The 8,460-nt window shown below is 40.0% G+C and overlaps 1 protein-coding gene across 1 annotated transcript in view; it reads right to left on the reverse strand.

Moving 5' to 3' along the window:
* Window positions 1–7,275, reverse strand: part of zdhhc5a (zinc finger DHHC-type palmitoyltransferase 5a) — a 28,833-nt gene extending 21,558 nt beyond the window's left edge. Inside the window, 1 exon segment of the mRNA XM_042431267.1 lies at window positions 6,825–7,275. The gene's annotated coding sequence lies outside the window, so the exon portion shown is untranslated.
* Window positions 7,276–8,460: the final 1,185 nt, after the last annotated feature.

The raw sequence follows: 8,460 nt of genomic DNA on the forward strand, positions 1-8,460 counted from the left end.
GTAAAAACACTGAATAAAGCTGTTTCCCCTAAAAAAAAAAAATCAGTGTTTCTCTGACGATGTTCAGCGAGCACCAGACGTCTGGTAGGGGCTGTTAGCTGAGCTGCTACCAACATTTGTTCGATGTGTTTCTCTTATAACTTAAGATCCAGACGTTCAGCAAGTGTCTATGGCAAGCCGAATTATCTGCAGAGGTCTCCTCCTCTCCAAAAACAAACGTACACGCAGATTAAAATCAGTAAAAATACTAATTAAAGCAGCTTCACCTAAAAAAAAAATCAGTGTTTCTCCAACGTTGTTCGTCGATGTTGTTAATGTAAGTACACAACTCAACAAAATATATAACATAGGTCTAGTTGTTTTTAGACATTTTAATGTGGAATAATTACATATTATGGCTTTAAATAAATGAATAAATAATGATATAATATAATGCTTAATAAATATAATTGTATGATAAAATGCTTAAATAAATGAATAAATAATCACATTGAATGCTTAGTTGTCACCATAAATAAATAAATCACAAATTAAATGAGACATTAAATATATAATTTTAAATTTATTTGTGTACTTATTTATTTAGTTATATACACACATTTGTATATTCATTTATTTATTTACATATTTGTCCATTTATCCACATATTTCCACTTATTTACATATACTTTTATTTATCCATAGTGTAATTTGCTGCAGCCAAATAAATAAATCTGTCAACTTCATCCAAAAGTCAGGGGACAAACTATAACTGGTGGTTGAACTTGAATCTACTGCTTTTGCCTTATCCAGGATGGCAGCACCCAGTGTGGATCTTAATGAAATCTTGTGTGCTACAATGGTAGATATGTTGGCTGTAGCTGAACAGATGGAGGCAAATGTCAATTCCTATGCTTGAGATCAGACTGATGGCTTGACTGAATGAATTGGAATGATATCGGCCCTGACTGACATAGAAATTAATGAAGCTGTATTAACGATCCTCACAGAGATATTACAGCAACTGAGGCTGCAGGGTGATATGATGGAGGGCTGCAACAATGCTAGTCGACCTGGACGGTGTTATTATGGCTCCCGCTGCTTTTCTTGGCAAGACACGCCCTGCGTACCATTCAAGCGCTAGGATTGGCCAGGCGTCCATGCTTGCATCGGTAGCCTGCTGTTTCCTAACTGTATGTTCAGTGGGTGTCTGATGTTGAGTAATGGGAAATGCTAATTCCAAAGGACTATGAGTGAACAGTTTGAGTCAAGCATAGAGGCTGTGTTGTGCGTAGCCTGAAAAATAGCGATACGGGGCACTGAATTTGATGAATTTACTGTTTATCAGACCACAAATGAGACAAGAATTACAACACACCTACTCTCTCTCTCTCACTCGCTGGCTCGATCTCTTTTCTCGTGACTGCTGCTGCATCTAGGAGCTGTACCGCCACAGCGCACCGCAGGACGGATAGAGATGTTGCCAAGGTCCACTGTTTGAAATGCAGTTTCGGGAAGTTTTGGAGGTTTGCACCTTCCACCAGCACTAGCAACTCTCGCCTCAGCTCCCAGCACCAACATCACACTGGGCTGGCCTTTAGATTCTTTTTTATTTTTGGACGGTGCAAACTTCCAAAACGTCCAGAAACTGCATTTCAACAGCTGTCCTCATCAACATGTCTATCCGTACTGCGGTGTGTTGTGGCCGGCGTGCGGCACAACAGCTCCTCAGTGCAGTAGCAGCAGTCCCAGGAAAAGAGATCTGAAGGAAGAAAGAAAAATTCAGTGCCCCATATCGCTATTTTACAAGCTATCCATAATAAAGCCTCTATATTTGATTCAAACTGTTAACTCATAGTCCTTCATAATTAACATTTCCCATTACTCAGCACCAGACACCCACTGAACATACAGTTAGGAAATAGCAGGCTAGCGACACAAGCATGGACGTCTGACCAATCCTTGAGCTTGAATGCTACAGAGGGTGTGTCATGCCAAGAAAAACAGTGGGAGCCATAATAACGCCCATCTGCTGGATTGTAATAGCTTAATAGTGTGAAAACTCATACCTCGATCAAAGAGAGCTCAATTGACTGGTTGAGCCTGCTGGGTCTGTAGCACTGTTCATTCACCAATCAGAGGCTTTAACCAAACGCCTGACTTTTGATGGATAAAGTTGACACATTTATTGATTTTTCTGTAGTAAGTTACACTATGGATGAATAAAAGTATATGTAAAGAAATAAATAAAAGTATAAATAGATGAATAAATGTGAATTAATGAATAAGTAAATAAATAAATGGATACACAAATGTGTAAATATATCTAAATGAATTAATAAATAAAGAAATACACAAATAAATTTAACATTTATATATTTAATGTCTCATTTCATTTGTGACTTATTTATGGTGACAATTAAGCATTAAATTGCATAATTATTTATTTACTCATTTATTTAAGCATTTAATTATATAATTATTTATGTATTTGTATATTTGGTTTTGAACCTTTTAAACCCTCCATAGCTGAACGTTGCTGATTGGTGAACACAAACGCCGAGGCAAGAACAACTTGTGTACCACTTCATTCACTAAAAAGGAAGTCCTGCTATCAATGTTAAGACGAGGGACGATAGAACAAAATGAATGAATGAGAGAAACAAAACTTTATTTGCTGAGTGTTTCACGGTAGTCATGTTCTAAAGTAGAAACGAACAGCCATCAAACACTCACTCAGCAGACCGTCTACTATGGAGAGGAGTTCCAGTCTCCTTTTCCACCTCTTTATGTCTCCTTTTCATTCATTCATTACATCCAATCAAACATCAGAGCCACACAACAGTTAATACAAAGACTATGACTCTATGTTGTTGTTTCCTTAACTGAAAATTGCTTTTAGTTCCTTGTTTCATAGTTCCTGGAAGTAGTCAAAACAGGTTATCACTCAGCTGCTGAGTCTTTCATAAGGAATACACTTGTTTGCCGTTCTTACTGGCGGTAGAGTACTTACTGCTGTACAGTCGGCCAATGCTGAACCAGGAAGATGGTCTATAAAGTTTGACAAATGTGTACAACAGACAGTTTAGGTAATGATACGTAGGCTTAATAGTAATAATTTTACTGTTTGCTATTATTTTCTCTTCCAAATATAAATATATATAATTGATGAGTCTTGCCCTCTTCTGTTTGCAGTGAATGCTTTGGACACCCAACCTGTTTGGTGTCCGTTTGGTTTGGTTTGTTAAGGCTGGTGTGAAAGCTGCCACACCAGCCCTGGTGTAAACCAAACAACAGACTTGTCCATGTAGCAATCATGGATGTATTAAGAAGAACTGGATACCACGTCCTACGAAAGTTACTCACTGGGCACATACACTGAGAAAGCCTCTGTGGGCTTCCACATTTTTGAACCCATAGCAGCATGTTCAGTAGTCCTTCTCCAGCCCAGCAAGTTGAGAGCATGCAGGTCTGAAAAGTGCTGGAACGCTGGAAGAGTCATTTCAGGGGGGTTTGTGACGCTTAGAAAATGTTATTCACCATTTTACAGTCAATGTAGGATGACAGCAATGGCAAAAGGGTAAAAGTATTATTTATTTCCTTTATCTGGACCACAAGAACAGAACTACGGCTGTGAAAGCACTATGAAGTTGCTTGTCAGTATCCTATCGGTCCTCTTTCTGAATTGCTTATTTTACACCATATTTGCATGAAGCAGTAATGTCAGCATTCTATCAGAGGCGGAGAAGGTGTTCACACTGACCAACAGATTGACAGCATCCTGCTATACACTACAAGAGCCACAGACTCTCAACAACAACCCACATTAGCTTCCCTGCTAAAGTTTCCTTCTTATCCAACTTAAAAACATGATCACACATCTTGTCCTGCGCCTTAACTTGTTGAACGAGCCACCAAACAAACATTCACGGGGGAATAAGCGCACTGCTAACATCAGTTTGCTGCTAAATAGCTAATTAAACAGCATGTAAACGTACCTGCAAATGTCACTTTAGTCCAGTTAGATGCTGGTATGGTTCTTACTCTTCAAAACTACTGCTAACAACACCCTGTCTGTCCATGATATGTACTGTAGCTACAATGCGAGTTTGTTTACTTTGTACTTCGTCACCTACTTTGCCTTCCGTTGCCCTGCTGGGACTGAGCCTGCCAGCTACTGTCCATCCACTCGCCTCTCCAGCTGAGAGGAAGAGGAGCATTTTATTAACAATAAATCTAAAAAAAAAACAAATTGACATTGTTTTTGACTGCAAAAGGGGATGACTAAATGTGATTTCAGTTGGACTTTAATGCATTACGGTTTTTCTGTGTCTTGTTACCTGTGCAATAAATAAACAAAGAAGAAATAGCTCAGCAGCATCTTTATCAGAGAGAGTTTGCAGAGAAAAGGAAAAGCAGAGACACAGTGGTTCAGTTTATGGACTCAAGTCTTCAACCCTTCAATCAATAAGCAGATGAGTGCACCTGTTCAGGCCAGGCATGATGGATGGACCTGTCGTCCTACACTTTATCTATTAGTGCTGCCCCATTCATCAGCATTAATTGCTCTCCCCTTTCTCTTTCTCTCTGTCTCAACTTGTATTGATGTTCTCAGTAATGTTAACCTTTTCAAACACTACAAAGTCAGGGAGAAGAAATAAAGTCTCCTCTGACAGCAGCTCAGGTTAGGTTAAATAACCTAACTCCATAATTCTGGATCCTGTCCGAATAACAAGAGGCAAGTCGTAATACAACAACTCGAATCCCACTCCCGCATCATTCTACACATCAAATCAATTATATAAAGGCAATCTACCCTACAACTGTTTCACATAACAATCCATTTACTGAGCTTGCGGTGTCTGGCTCTCTGAATTGCATTTCATTTTTCAGCTTTGTGCAAACATGTTTCTAATTGGGATAATGTAAATAGTATCCTATCCATTATGTTAGCAAAGAAACATTAATTCTGCTACTACATTCCCCAGAACATGCACAGGGGTGATGAAATTCAATAACAGAATTGCATTGTATCAGTAATTATTGTTATCATTTTGTCACTCAGCACTGCTCTTAAACACATCTTTTTAAACTTGATGTGGTTTACTAATTTTAATGTAGGTCTATTTTAAGCTAAGTGGACACTTGTATCTGTATTATGTATGTATTACACAAATGCTGACAAAAAAATCTTGATCATAACATATGGAAGAGGAAGTGTCTGCAGTCATGTTTTACCCTCATGGCCTTCCAATTAGTGGCCATTTCAAAGCAAACATTACTGAAAATAAGAATTTCAAAGAAAATCTACAATTTAAATGGTTTTAACAAACACAAGCCCAATGTTCAGGTGTGGAGGTGATTTGTAAAACTTGATAACACACACACACACACACACACACACACCATGTCATGCAAGCTCCCAGGAATACAAGATATCACTTCTTGTTTATTACCCAATATTTGCCTAAGCTTGCCAAACTGCCACAGAGGATGATGTTCTGACATGTCAAGGACAACATTAAGGTTTGTAACTGTCATACAGACATGGTACTGCCGAGCAGTATAACACAAATTAAGTTCTCTCATATATATATATATATATATATATAGCCTACATATGTGTGTGTATGTGTCCTTAGTCCATCATGCAGAATTTCTACCCTCAAATGCTGTAAATGCTAGAAAATAGCCAGACACAATGGCACATCCTTACCTGTAAAGGAGCCGACAGCATTGCCTTCACCTACAAACATAAATACTGGGTGTGTAACGTTATGGCCCGCTGCAGTCACAGCAGCGCTGTAACAGCGGCAGATGGAGCCTCGGTATATGCACCAAAACCGGCAAAACGATGGCTTTTCCCCATATATGCAAACTACCTAATTTCCTGACCACGAGTCTGCAATTTTGGCTTGCAATTTCAATCTAATTTTGCTTCGTGGAAAAATAACTGGTTTGAACTGAACAGCTAACTGACGTCTCAAATGCAGGCAGAGGATGCTTGATACATACAGCTGAGCCAGGTGACATGCAAACCCTAATTGATTCAGCCAAGCGGCCCCGCAGCGCTTGGTTTGACAGCTCAGCGGACACGATTCAGCCCAGCGAAAATGTGCTATTCTCTTTCAAGCCGGATAAAACGTCACGCCAAACTTATATTGAAAATCTCACAATTTAGTGGGGCGGTTGTGATATTCAAATGTATATGTTTAACACATTATATAAACCCCTTTCGATCGTTGTAGGATCCACTCCTTAAATCGGCGTGCACATATAATAATACAGTGCCCCCTGGGCTTGATTATCGATAAACACAACAGCAGTTTCCAGCCAAATTTAGGTAATAATATTTGACATAACGATCTTCAGCCCACATTAGACAGTGGGTGGGTAATACTGAGGCTGGGGTGGGGACGCATAATGTTAGCTAGTGAGGACGAGGATAACGTTACGGACCTGCGTTATGTTAACGTTTGCTATCTTACATTACAATGCTGACTAAAGGTAGTCCATTTAATGATGATGAAATTAAAGTAGGGTGAAGATGGAAAAAAAACAATACTGAGTCACAGCATTGACACGATATAGGCAATTCTTGCTATAACAAGCTTATTCGCTGCTATTGTGCACCAACAGGAAAAAAGAAAATGTGTGACACATAAACATTTACACCAAAACGAAGACGATTCATGGTTTAGACGACAATTAGTGTGAGTGGGGCTCAGTATACTGTATGAGCTTTTTTTCAATGTAACATTAACATTAGCTAACTTAGCCTTAAAAGCTACTCAGCTCTCCAGTGGTTAACGTTAGCCCTGGCTAACAGCAGGCTAACTGCTCACCTGTGAAGGGTTTTATTACAAAGGCTCTGGCTCCAAACACGGTGAATGGGATGTGCCAGTCTTTGTCCTGTTGTTTCCTCTTGAGATTACAATCAGCAGAGACAACTCGTTGCATACATAATTATCCGTACGAGTCATTCAGCGGTGCCAGGTTATGCTTTGGTGGCTAGCTATCCCAGCTCCAAGCTCATTTCCAGATAAATGTGAGCTAACAGGCAGCTAGCTGTACTCACTGTTAGCTCCGGGTGGAAGCTGCTTGGTTTTGTAACTTCTTTAAAATACCGACGATCTGTCTGCAGGTCGCTCCGCCAACATGGAAGGTTACACAGAAGAAAACCCTGTGAGGAAAATTCCGAAATAATGATGTGTTCTTCTCATATATCCATAACATTAGTGGCCAAGAGACTCCCAGAGGCCGATACATTTGTCAGTACAGTACTACAAAACTCTGATGCCAGGGTCCAACAGCAGACTTGTCGTAATAAAAATAGCGCTGATTGGATGACAAGGGTGTCAATCAAGCTACTAGCGTTTTCTATTGCCTCCCGAGCAATGACCCCTCGTCCCTCACAGTAAACGTCATCATTGCACTAAATCGTGAACATTTATTCCCCAGCACAGCAAAACACAGTCCGTGGCTTGTTGACTGAGTTGCAATGGATAATAAAGCCTTGGTAATATTTTTATTGTCTCTAAGCATGGTTGGCACATAAGCTGTCTCTGACATGAGGTTTTAATCCTCTCATGTGACACACTGACACAGTAACGTATGTTTTGTGTGTGTGTGTGTGTGTGTGTGTGTGTGTGTGTGTGTGTGTGTGTGTGTGTGTGTGTGTGTGTGTGTGTGCAGGGCGTGTGCATGTTCATTGACATTATGTGGCCACTGATGTTACAGACACTTACAGTACGCATGCACTTGTACACACACACACACACACACACACACACACACACACACACACACACACACACACGGGCTACACAAAAGAGAGATTAAAATGACAGCAGGGGCTATGAGGATAAGCCCACACAGCCAAGCTCCTCATCAACACACACACACACACACATACACACACACACACACACACACACACCAAAATAATAACGAATCTGAAATCCTGCCACCAGGAGATCATACATGGAATTGGATCATGGTTCACTGTGTGTGTGTGTGTGTGTGTGTGTGTGTGTGTGTGTGTGTGTTCCAGTTGGCATGTGAGTCCATAAATCCCTTAAACCAAAGGGGCAATCATGGCATTGAAAAAAACAATGGATAATTTTGCGATGACCCATTTCCCATAGGGGGTCGAACAAAGAAAAATGTTTTTCAATATGTGTCCCTCCATATGGCTGTATACTGCTGTGCGTAAATGAAGCTTTAGGTGTAATCACACCTATAGATAGTTGTCTTTGTCTGAACCATGCATGGAAAACATGTATCAAAGAGGTCTAAGAGTTCATGAGGAAACACTTATGTGTGGGCATTAGTGGAGTCATAGGTTACATTATATTCATTTGGCAGATGCTTTCATCCAAAGCTCCTTACAACTGGGAGAAATTTGGGGTGTTGCTCAATGCATGATGGGCAGGAGGACCTGAGGATCAAACCAACCCTACAATTAATGTCCACCTTACA

This window comes from Thunnus maccoyii, chromosome 2, assembly GCF_910596095.1.
Source record: "Thunnus maccoyii chromosome 2, fThuMac1.1, whole genome shotgun sequence".
NCBI lineage: Eukaryota > Metazoa > Chordata > Actinopteri > Scombriformes > Scombridae > Thunnus > Thunnus maccoyii.